The following is an 11,937-nucleotide window of genomic DNA, read 5'->3' as shown; positions in this document are numbered from 1 at the left end:
CTCTAGTTAGGCGAAGTGAAACTATGATAAACATGCATATCAAACAAGAAAGAGGAAGATTAAAAAAGACTTGGTTAACAATAATAAAGCAAGATAAAATTTATTTAAATATAGATGATGATATAGTAGGATGATCCGGCGATAAGAATGGGGGATCCACTTCCTGAAGGGTCTCAGCTTGAGGACAGATGGAGGGCTGACTAAGCGGTTAATGGCCGCGCCGAGCAGCTGAGTAGGTCCGAGCGGAACCAAAGATAACCCAGTCATGGGCTGGGGTTTCTGACGCCAAGGCGGGAGAACCGAATGGTCGAGCGGGGCGTCTGCCCGGCTGGGACCGAAGGTCCGAGCGGGTGGTCCGTTCGGCCAGGATAAGGGCGAGGGTATGAAGGTTAGCCGAGCGGCCTATTCGTTCGGCTCAGGATATGGGATGTCAGCAAAGGCATGTCTGATGATTACGCCATACACAAGAGCGTACGATGGAGGATCTCGCCGTCACATCATGGAGAGGTTGATATAGTGGCGGTATGACCTTATGGGCGTCTTTCTGACAGGCCCATACCTGGGCATGGTCCTTCTGACAGACCCATACCCGGGCGTGGTCGAAAGCAGGTGATTGCTTTGATTGGCGCGCCCAGGCTCCTTCGAGAGGTCTATATAAGGTCCCCATTTCTTCACCGGAGGTATGCGGGTCTTGATCCTGAAGCCACCTTTTTGTTATTCCTCGCCTGACTTAAGCGTCGGAGGGCCGTCGCCGGGACACCCCTCCCGGCTCGGTTTTGCTGCAGGTTCGCCGGAGCACTCGAGGATCCAGCAGGGAGCGCCACGTGCCCAGTGTCCGTTGACTCCTGGTTCGGACAGGATCAAATTGGCGTCGTTTGTGGGAACGCTCCTGCATCCGAACGGGAACAATGGACGAGGCTGGACGACAACACGGTGGCGCTTTCAACAGAAGAACTCGACGCTCTGGTCGAGATGAGGTGCCGGGCGTTTTATGGGCCATCCGGACGACTCCTAAGGAAGCAACAGGCGTCACACCTTTTCATCTGGTGTACGGTGGCGAAGCAGTCATTCCGGTTGAAGTCGGCGTCGAGTCCGTCCGGGTCCAATTGTACGATGAAGGCAACGCCGATCGGAGGAGCATGGAGCTGGATTTGATTGACGAGGAGCGAGCCAAGGCATCCGTTCGTCTGATGGCATACCGTCAACGAATGAAGCAAAACTACAACCGCCGCGTCATTCCCCGATCATTCCAGGTCGGCGACCTTGTCTGGAAGAAAGTCAAACCGGTCGGCGACGTCGGCAAGCTTGAAGCTCCGTGGGCAGGTCCCTTCAAAATCATCGAAAAGCTCCGCTCGGGCGCGTATTATTTGGAGGATGAGGACGGTCGGCGATTAGATAGACCGTGGAGCGCGAACCACCTCCAGCCTTACCGGGCGGGGTGAAAGGTGTATCACTGTAAATCATCCTGTGTACTTTTTTTCGACTGGATACTTGAAATGCGGAAATGAAGAATCAAGAAAACAAACATAAGGCATCGTCAACAAGAATTGAAGGCCTCGTACCGTCCGGACGGAGGTAAATTATCCGAGCCAAAATGCTCGACGAAGCAGACCCTGAGCCGTTTGGCCAGGAGTACGTTCTCCAAGTTGGGTGAAAGGTGCGCTAAATATAAATTTATATACTTTTTTGTCGCCTATGTACTTGCGATACAGGAAGCAGAAAGATGAAAACACATTGAGTATTCTCTACCGAACGGAAGGCCAAGGTCGCTCGACCTGGTAAGGAGTTAGCCTGGAAGCCCGTCTAGCCCAGACGTTAAACCGTAGAGCCGCGCCGACCGGCTATAAATATCCGCGCCGTCGAGCTCCGACGTTAAAGATCGAGAGACGAGCCGGCGTCTATAAACGTCCGAGCGGAAGGTCGACGAACCCCGTCGTCAAAGATGGAGAGCCGCGCCGACCGGCTATAAATATCCGCGCCGACGAGCCCCATCGTTAAAAATCGAGAGCCGCGCCGACCGGCTATAAATATCCGCGCCGTCGAGCTCCGACGTTAAAGATCGAGAGACGAGCCGGCGTCTATAAACGTCCGAGCGGAAGGTCGACGAGCCCCGTCGTTAAAGATCGAGAGCCGCGCCGACCGGCTATAAATATCCGCGCCGTCGAGCTCCGACGTTAAATATCGAGAGACGAGCCGGCGTCTATAAACCCTCCGAGCGGAAAGTCGACGAGCCCCGTCGTTAAAGATCGAGAGCCGCGCCGACCGGCTATAAATATCCGCGCCGACCGGCTATAAATATCCGCGCCGTCGAGCTCCGACGTTAAAGATCGAGAGACGAGCCGGCGTCTATAAACGTCCGAGCGGAAGGTCGACGAGCCCCGTCGTTAAAGATCGAGAGCCGCGCCGACCGGCTATAAATATCCGCGCCGACGAGCTCCGTCGTTAAAGATCGAGAGACGAGCCGGCGTCTATAAACGTCCGAGCGGAAGGTCGACGAGCCCCGTCGTTAAAGATCGAGAGCCGCGCCGACCGGCTATAAATATCCGCGCCGTCGAGCTCCGACGTTAAAGATCGAGACGAGCCGCGTCTATAAACGTCCGGGCGGAAGGTCGACGAGCCCGTCGTTAAAGATCGAGAGCCGCGCCGACCGGCTATAAATATCCGCACCGAGCTCCGGCGTTAAAGATCGAGAGGCGCGCGGCTATAAACGCCCGAGCGGAAGGTCGACGAGCCCGTCGTTAAAGATCGAGAGCCGCGCCGGCTATAAATATCCGCGCCGTCGAGCTCCGGCGTTAAAGATCGAGAGAGGCGTCGATAAGCGGCCGAGCGGAAGGTCGACGAGCCCCGTCGTTAAAGATCGAGAGCCGCGCCGACCGGCTATAAATATCCGCGCCGTCGAGCTCCGACGTTAAAGATCGAGAGACGAGCCGGCGTCTATAAACGCCCGAGCGGAAGGCCGACGAGCCCCGTCGTTAAAGATCGAGAGCCGCGCCGACCGGCTATAAATATCCGCGCCGTCGAGCTCCGACGTTAAAGATCGAGAGACGAGCCGGCGTCTATAAACGTCTGAGCGGAAGGTCGACGAGCCCCGTCGTTAAAGATCGAGAGCCGCGCCGACCGACTATAAATATCCGCGCCGTCGAGCTCCGACGTTAAAGATCGAGAGACGAGCCGACCGGCTATAAATATCCGCGCCGACGAGCCCCGTCGTTAAAGATCGAGAGCCGCGCCGACCGGCTATAAATATCCGCGCCGTCGAGCTCCGACGTTAAAGATCGAGAGACGAGCCGGCGTCTATAAACGTCCGAGCGGAAGGTCGACGAGCCCCGTCGTTAAAGATCGAGAGCCGCGCCGACCGGCTATAAATATCCGCGCCGTCGAGCTCCGACGTTAAAGATCGAGAGACGAGCCGGCGTCTATAAACGTCCGAGCGGAAGGTCGACGAGCCCCGTCGTTAAAGATCGAGAGCCGCGCCGACCGGCTATAAATATCCGCGCCGTCGAGCTCCGACGTTAAAGATCGAGAGACGAGCCGGCGTCTATAAATGTCCGAGCGGAAGGTCGACGAGCCCGTCGTTAAATCCGAGCCGACGAGCCCGTCTAAATATCCGGAACTCCGACGTTAAAGATCGAGAGACGAGCTGGCGTTTATAAATGTCCGAGCGGAAGGTCGACGAGCCCCGTCGTTAAAGATCGAGAGCCGCGCCGACCGGCTATAAATATCCGCGTCGTCGAGCTCCGACGTTAAAGATCGAGAGACGAGCCGGCGTCTATAAACGTCCGAGCGGAAGGTCGACGAGCCCCGTCGTTAAAGATCGAGAGCCGCGCCGACCGGCTATAAATATCCGCGCCGACAAGCTCCGTCGTCAAAGGTCGAGTGCCGAACCCGCGACTGTGAACTTGGACGGAACTAAGGACGCCAAATAACAAGCGTTCGCAAGTACTAAATTGATTAAGGCCGATCGGCCGTCAGTTTGTCAATACTTCACATTCGCTGAACACAAACAGTATATCCAAGCGCTAAACGATTTTGAGGAAAATGAGCCAATCGATTAACCTGATCGGTCGTCTAGTGAGAAACACGTGGAGCCTAGCTGATTCTACGAATGAGCATCAAACAGAATAAAAAGGGGCGATGAAGGGCAAACAAAAATACAAGGGACACAATTATGCCGAACGGCACGCACAAAAGTTTTGCATTCGCAAAGCGGATGAAATACAGAAAGTACTTAGAAAAGCTCGCCTCACTCCGGGTCCTCAAAATTAAAAAAGGCGTCCGGGATATCATCTATCATGGCCGCCAAGTCGGAGGCGGGAATGTGCATTCCCGCGGGAAGGTTGTCACCCTTCTTCAAGTACGCCATGGTGACCTTGACCGCCTCGGCGAAAGTTGAGGAAACGTTGCCGCCGAATTTTGCGCCGAACCGTTCTGAGCGGAGGTATTCTTGGCGCGCTGCTGCTAGGCGACTCGACTCTCCCTCCTTATATTGTCTGAGCGCCGCCCGGGAGGCAATCAGTGAATCTTGAAGAACTTTCTGGTCCACCTCCGCTTTGGTGCGTTCAGCGGAGCGCCCATCCCGTTCGGCAGCCAGTTGGGCCTCCAGCTTTTTAGATTGCTGATCTAAGGCTTGGACTTCAACTTTCATCTTATCCAGACCAGCAATCGCCTGCCTCTTCCGGCCACTGGCACGCTTCACGTCCCCGTCGCGCTTCTTCACCAAGTCTTCGAGTCGAGCCACCTCTGTAGCCAGGTCGACGGCCTTCTTCCGTTCGGCCTCGAGGGCTTGTTTCTCCCGCTCGGCCGATGGACCTCCCGACACTTGGAGTTTTTCCAAGAGATCCTCCAGCTCGGCTAGCCGATGGCTAGTGGCGATTTGCTCAGCCCAACGCTATAAGGGAAATAATAAAATCAGGAGCTAAACGGTAGCATGGCACAGGAAGAAAAATGAACGTACCTGAGTGGCCTGCTGCATGTTGTTATCGCCGAGCTGCTTGGGCGTCATGAGGGCCACCTGAATCTGGGAGTCCTCGAAGAGCTTGGCAAGCGGACCCGTCAGGGTTATTTCGTGAACGGGGCTCGATGGCCGATCGGCAGATAATAAATATTCCTCCGAAGGAAATCGGAGGGTCGTCTTGATGGTCGGGTGGTCAGCCGACCCTGTCTCGGCCGCAGTCGCCTGGCCCGAGGACTCCCCTATGGTTGAAGTCTCGCCCAACCGTCGTAAGCGACGACGAGTCCGCGGAGGAGAACCAGAGTGCTGTGCGATGGGCGAGACCACGGGGGTCCCGATCTGCGACTCCGTGCGATCGGGCGAGGCAATCTCGATCGGCACCCGTGGTTCGCCCTCTTTAGTCGGCGGAAGGCTGGAGTCTCTTCGACGTTTCCGTCGAACTCCCGGTGGTAAATCCCCGGTCTGAGGGATTCCCAGCTCGGCTGGAGCAGAAGAAACAGGATCTGCCTCGACCTCCATTGAAGCGGCTTGGGCAACTTCTGTTTCAGGGGCAGACTGCGCCCCCCCCCCCCCCTCTCCTACATCCGCCGGGCGGCTAGGGATGAGACCCCGCTCGGCGAGCTCTTTTTTGGTGGCCGCCTCAATCTCCACGGCCTTCAATTTCAGATGGTCGGTAGCCTTGGAGCGCCACATGACTTCAGCTGCAGCAGAAGAAATTAAAATCAGTTAGACAAAAAAGGTGAGAGAAGCAAAGAGTCCTTACCCATGCGGTAGGGGAGGTTGGCCCGAACGGGAGATAATCCAAAAATGTACAACACCCCCTTGAGAAGCAACTGGTCGATTTTGTACCGTTGACCAGACAACCAGTTCGCCGTATGAAGGTAGGTTGGACTGCTTCTGAATTTGCCGAGCTCTGGCTGGGTCGGCACAGCGGTCTGCCATTTGGTTCTAAAGGCTGGCCGCTCGGGAAGTTGTATATAGAAGAAGAACTCCTTCCAGTGCTTATTGGAGGTTGGCATATTATCAAAAAATTTGAAGCCTATTCTACTTTGGAAAATAAAAGTGCCCAACTCGGATTGTTTGGGGTAGAAGAAATAGTGGAATATCTTGGGGTCGAGTGGGATACTGTGCAGCTTAAAGAGGACGACCACCCCGCTCAGCAGCCTAAAGGAATTCGGCACAAGTTGGCCGAGCGGGATGCGAAAATAATTACAAACCTCTAAAATAAAGGGATGGGTAGGAAATCTAAGGCCGCCCTGGAATTGGTCTAGAAAAAAACAAATGGTGCCGATCGGGGGGTCATGGGGCCGGTCGGTCGGGTCGGCTATAACTATTTCATGGTCATCAGGAATCCCGTACGTCCGAACAAGGCGCCGAGCGCCCTCCTCATCAAATCCACTCTCCATGGTCAGGTACCAAGGGCCATGAACACCAACAGCGGGTTCGGAGGAGCTTGCCATCTCGGAGAAGCAAAAAGATAGCAAGAAACCGAAGGAATGGGAACAAAAGAGGCAAAACAAGTTGGGAAGACCTTGTAAACGAAGGGAGAAGACTCACTGAGAAGGAAACGGACGGAAATGATTGTTGGTGCAACCTTAGGTCAAGGTTGACCTGGTTGACCTGACTCGAGTTGTATTTTGATGTTTGACTTAGGAAGATTGTCGGTGCAACCTTAGGTCAAGGTTGACCTAGTTGAGTTGCATGTTGATGTTTGACACTCGTGGAAGAGTTGTATTCTTGATATGGGACAAGAATAGATGTTTGGGAGATTGTTGGTGCAACCTTAGGTCAAGGTTGACCTGGTTGACCTGATTCGGGAAAAAGTCCAAGCAGGGAGCTTGGCACGCGAAAAGTCCAAGTATGGAGACTTGGCACTGGAAAAGTCCAAGTATGGAGACTTGGCACGGAAAAGTCCTAACTGAGATGTTAGGCAGTGTGGAAAGTCCTGGTGAGTGAAGCCAGGCAGTGGGAAAGTCCTAACTGGGATGTTAGGCAGTTGAAAAGTCCTGGTGAGTGAAGCCAGGCAGTCGGGAAATACTGGTAAGTGAATCCAGGTGAAAATCCTAGTGAGTGAAGCTAGGTGAAGGTGAAAGTCCTGGTGAGTGAAGCCAGGCATTCGGGAAAATCCTGGTGAGTGAAGCAAGGTGAAAATCCTAGTGAGTGAAGCTAGGTGAATGAGAAAGTCCTAACTGGGATGTTAGGCAGTTGGAAAGTCCTGGTGAGTGAAGCCAGGCAGTTGTGGAAATCCTGGTGAGTAAAGCCAGGTGAAAACCCTAGTGAGTGAAGCTAGGTGAAAGTCCTGGTGAGTGAAGCCGGGCAAGGGAAAATCCAGATGGATCAAGGGTGATCGGACATCTGGTGATGGGAAGTCCAAGTAGGTCATAGGAGTGACCGGATACTTGGTACGGAGAGAAAAGTCTAAGTGGGTAAAAGGGATTGACCGGACACTTAGCGGGGAGTCCTAGCAGGTCAAGGGAGTGACCGGATGCTAGGCGCAATGTACCAACAGGTCAAGATTGACCGGATGTTGGTTTGGACTTGGTTTGGGCGAAAACCATGAGCTGGATCGATCTGGTGATCGATCCAGTGATACCGAGAATATTCTGATCGGTCTGGTGACCGATCGAATAACAAACAGAAGGCATCATGGTTCTGTGGACTGACTGATCGGTCTGGGGACAGAGCGAGGCGGGCGCAGAGGGCTGATCGGTCCGAGGACCGATCAGCTCTCGATGGTCCCGGATCGATCAGGGGTTCCCGATCGGTCCATGGACCGATCGGGGACGGAACAGAAGCGAAGGAGGAATGGATCGGTCTGTTCCACAGACCGATCAGGGATCTAGCCGTTGCGACGCAACGGCCAGATTTCTTTGTGTTTCTTCGCTTCGCAGGTTATAAAAGGAGGGCTGCTGCGAGCCGCTTCTTCTTTCTTCTTCCTTCTTCCTTCTTGCTGCTTTGCTGTTGAGCTTTGTTGAGTTGCTTTGAAGCTTCGCGTGAGCTTCCTTGGCTGGGGTCTCCAACAGTTCTTCCAGTCGAAGAGAAGGCAAGAAAGTTTACATTTGTATTGTACTTTATTTCTTGTTTTCCTTGTACTCTTTTCTTGCTGTTGCAAGAAGTTTCTGTGGCGAGGTTTCTCCACCCAGAAGGAGAGTTTTTATTAGCCGGTTTTCCGGGGACTCATCCACCGACGGATTGATTGGGTTCGTCCACCTTACGGACACGCCGAGGAGTAGGAGCATCATCTCCGAACCTCGTACATCGCTGTGTTAAGGTTTGACATTCTTCCTTTCGTTTCTAGTTTATTTTTCCGCTGCGCTAACGAATTGTAGGAAGAAACGAGTGATTTGGGGTCGGCTATTCACACCCCCCCTCTCTAGCCGTACGAAGAGATCCTAACAATGATCACCGGTGAGATGGTAGCCGCCGAAAAATAGGAACTGGATCGTCGGAGGTCACAGCAGAGGAAGAGGCAGAAGGACAACGCGCAAGCAAATATGCGGCGAAGGAAGGAGACAGAGGCTTTATACGGCTGAGGTCGGTCGGCCTCCGCCGTCGGATGCAGGTCACGGGAGACGAGGTCATCATCTAACCGTCTATTTCAAAGCAATCGGCGTCCCATCGTACGGATCATCACCGCCACGCAAGAGGAGCCACGTGGCGCTCTGTCACCAGGTGCAATTAAGGCGCCCATACCGCGCATGCTTCGGCTTAATGAAGAGGATTTGCGTGATTTTCGAGAAGATTTAGACAAGCAAACATCCACGTTGAGCGACAAGACAACCAAAACGAAGAGCCGAGCGGCTAAATTTGGCATAAGGGCCGAACGGCTCAAGGGATATTATAAGCGATGGTAAGGCGGCGACCGCCCGCTCGGACACATAGTCCAGTCAGTCGGACTCACTGCCTCCTTCGACTAGACTTGAAGGGAAGGCAAGTGATCCGGCGGTAAGAATAGGGGATCCACTTCCTGAAGGGTCTCAGCTTGAGGACAGATGGAGGGCTGACTAAGTGGTTAATGGCCACGCCGAGCAGCTGAGTAGGTCCGAGCGGAACCAAAGATAACCCAGTCATGGGCTGGGGTTTCCGACGCCAAGGCGGGAGAACCGAATGGCCGAGCGGGGCGTCTGCCCGGCTGGGACCGAAGGTCCGAGCGGGTGGTCCGTTCGGCCAGGATAAGGGCGAGGGTATGAAGGTTAGCCGAGCGGCCTATTCGTTCGGCTCAGGATATGGGATGTCAGCAAAGGCATGTCTGATGATTACGCCGTACACAAGAGCGCACGATGGAGGATCTCGCCGTCACATCATAGAGAGGTTGATATAGTGGCGGTATGACCTTATGAGCGTCTTTCTGACAGACCCATACCTGGGCATGGTCCTTCTGACAGACCCATACCTGGGCGTGGTCGAAAGCAGGTGATTGCTTTGATTGGCGCGCCCAGGCTCCTTCGAGAGGTCTATATAAGGTCCCCATTTCTTCACCGGAGGTATGCGGGTCTTGATCCTGAGGCCACCTTTTTGTTATTCCTCGCCTGACTTAAGCGTCGGAGGGCCGTCGCCGGGACACCCCTCCCGGCTCGGTTTTGCTGCAGGTTCGCCGGAGCACTCGAGGATCCAGCAGGGAGCGCCACGTGCCCAGTGTCCGTTGACTCCTGGTTCGGACAGGATCATAGGAGATAGAGCTCAATGACGTAAAAGGATTCATACAGCTGACCTCACCTAGTGGGAAAATGCTTGGTTGTTGTTGTATTAGTCACATTACATAATGTCTTAAATACAACAATGAAAAACTTCTTTCACCCCTAGTCATTTGATGGTCGACTATAAGCTGCTCCCGTGATTTATCTCTTTTCATATAACCTAGAGACGGATTATGAGAGATGCTTAGGGGGAAAAGAGTCACATTTTACTATATTTAAATACAACAATGAAAAATTTTCAACATACCACTTATTCTTTTAGACTTAATTATGAAACACGGATCTAGTAATTAATTACATGTATATAAGAATATAAAAATTCTGGTTGCATCACATTATCCCTGCGACTGAGCTTCCAGCCTGTCTAGCTTGTGGACAGGGTTGAGGCCATGCCCGAGCTCAAGGCCAAGGCTAAGGCTATGACTGTGCTCGCGACTAGTCGATACCCTAGGGGGTAAGGCTGAGATCACAATCATCCAGGCCCGATGCTGCGATAGCCTAGGACAAAGGTCGCGGCTAGCCAGGTCGAGCTTGCAACCAACCATGCGGGCAACCACGCAGCCGGGTTGGCCCAATATCATAGCCAGCCACACAACCAACCCCATGGGCGACCAAGGATGAGCTTAGGCCAACCCCATGCCCGACCGGGGACCAACTCGCGGTGAGCCATCTTGCCACACCCACGACGACCGAGCCTAAGCTTGTGGTGAACCACGTGGTTAGCCCCATGCTAACCGGTCGGCGCCGAGCTCACGACGAACCACGTGGCTAGACCCATGGACTATCTGGGTCAAGTTCGCAGCCAGCCTTACAACCAACCCCATGGCTAGCGCCGTGCTCTGCCCCGCAGTGAGGCTATGGTCGAGGCATGGTCAAGGTCGCAACCACGAGGGTCACAACACCTTACAGCGATGAGAGGGGAGAGGAGAGGTAGAAAAGCTTACCAGGGCCGGAGAGGAGATCACGTCGGAAATGATTACGCGAGAGAGAATCATGTCGTAGATCGAAAGGGTTTGGAGGTAGTAGGGTTCGGGGCAATGGAGCGGGGTGCGTCGGGTTGATTTCTAGATTTTAGGGCTAAATTAGTGATCAAATTATATTTCGGCCACTAATTTAGAGTTTAGGGGCGATGGAAGAATGTGTTGGGTGCTGACATTTGAATTTTATAGCTAATTTAGTGACCAAATTAACTCCGATCACTATTATTGGCGACTGAAATAAAATTTGGTGGCTATTATTAGCGATTAAAATATATTTAGCTTGATAGTTTAGTGTTTATGGATGGAAGAGATTTTAGCACTTATATCAGTAGGGACCAAATTATAACTTGGCCACTAAAATAATGATTGAATTATAATTCGGTCGCTAAATATCGATGAAAATGATAGAATTTAATTCGGTCGCTAAATAACAATGTAATTTAATTTGGGAAAAAATGATATCCACAAGGAAAAAATTTCAAAGAAAAGTTCAGAGATAGACACATAAAGTGATGAACCTACAAAAAGTGAAAATACTGGATCATAAATTTATGTATCTATCCTTTAATTTTTTCATCGGTCCCATAGCTAGTCATTTGTAGAGCAGATCAAATCCTCTATCCCCAAATTTCTCTGTCCCCGTGTCCCCTTGCCGATCGAACAGACCAGATTACATTTCAAGGATGTCTTGCACATCACGAGGATACTGCACACATCTTAAAGATGTCATGATGCCTTACGATGTAATCTGATCTGTCCGATCAGCAGGGGATACGGGGACAGAAAAATTTGGGGACAGTAAATTTGATCTCTTTGTAGAGAGATAAATTATAGATGACTAAAAAAGGGCAGAACCTGGCATGCATTGCATTATCATAAATTAACCTCCGGATCTCTTAATGGTAACTCTCCATGTAATGAATATATACCTAACTACTAAATATAAAATTTTCTACATCTATATTTAAAAATATAATGGTCTCAAATCAAGCTATTTGACATAGCATTTTTCTCTTAAAAAGGTACTACATAGTATAAAACATGTTTTAAAATTTTAAATGATATTGATTATCTACCGATTAAAAATAACATATTAAAGATTGAAAATGATCCAACAAAAAAAAAATCAACAACGATTTGAGAGTTGAGACCTCCAAAGCAACCAATTCAAACAGTGACCCGAAGGAATCCAAAGCAACAGATATCAAACCGGATTTAAATATACAAATTATCGATGATTCCTTCATCTCCCCTTGATGAAAAACAATTATCTTGTCCGACACCTTCTAAGAACGTGATCCTTCCATAA

This window comes from Zingiber officinale, chromosome 1B (genome assembly GCF_018446385.1).
Source record: "Zingiber officinale cultivar Zhangliang chromosome 1B, Zo_v1.1, whole genome shotgun sequence".
In the NCBI taxonomy this organism is placed as follows: Eukaryota; Viridiplantae; Streptophyta; class Magnoliopsida; order Zingiberales; family Zingiberaceae; genus Zingiber; species Zingiber officinale.
This window is presented reverse-complemented; position numbering follows the sequence as displayed.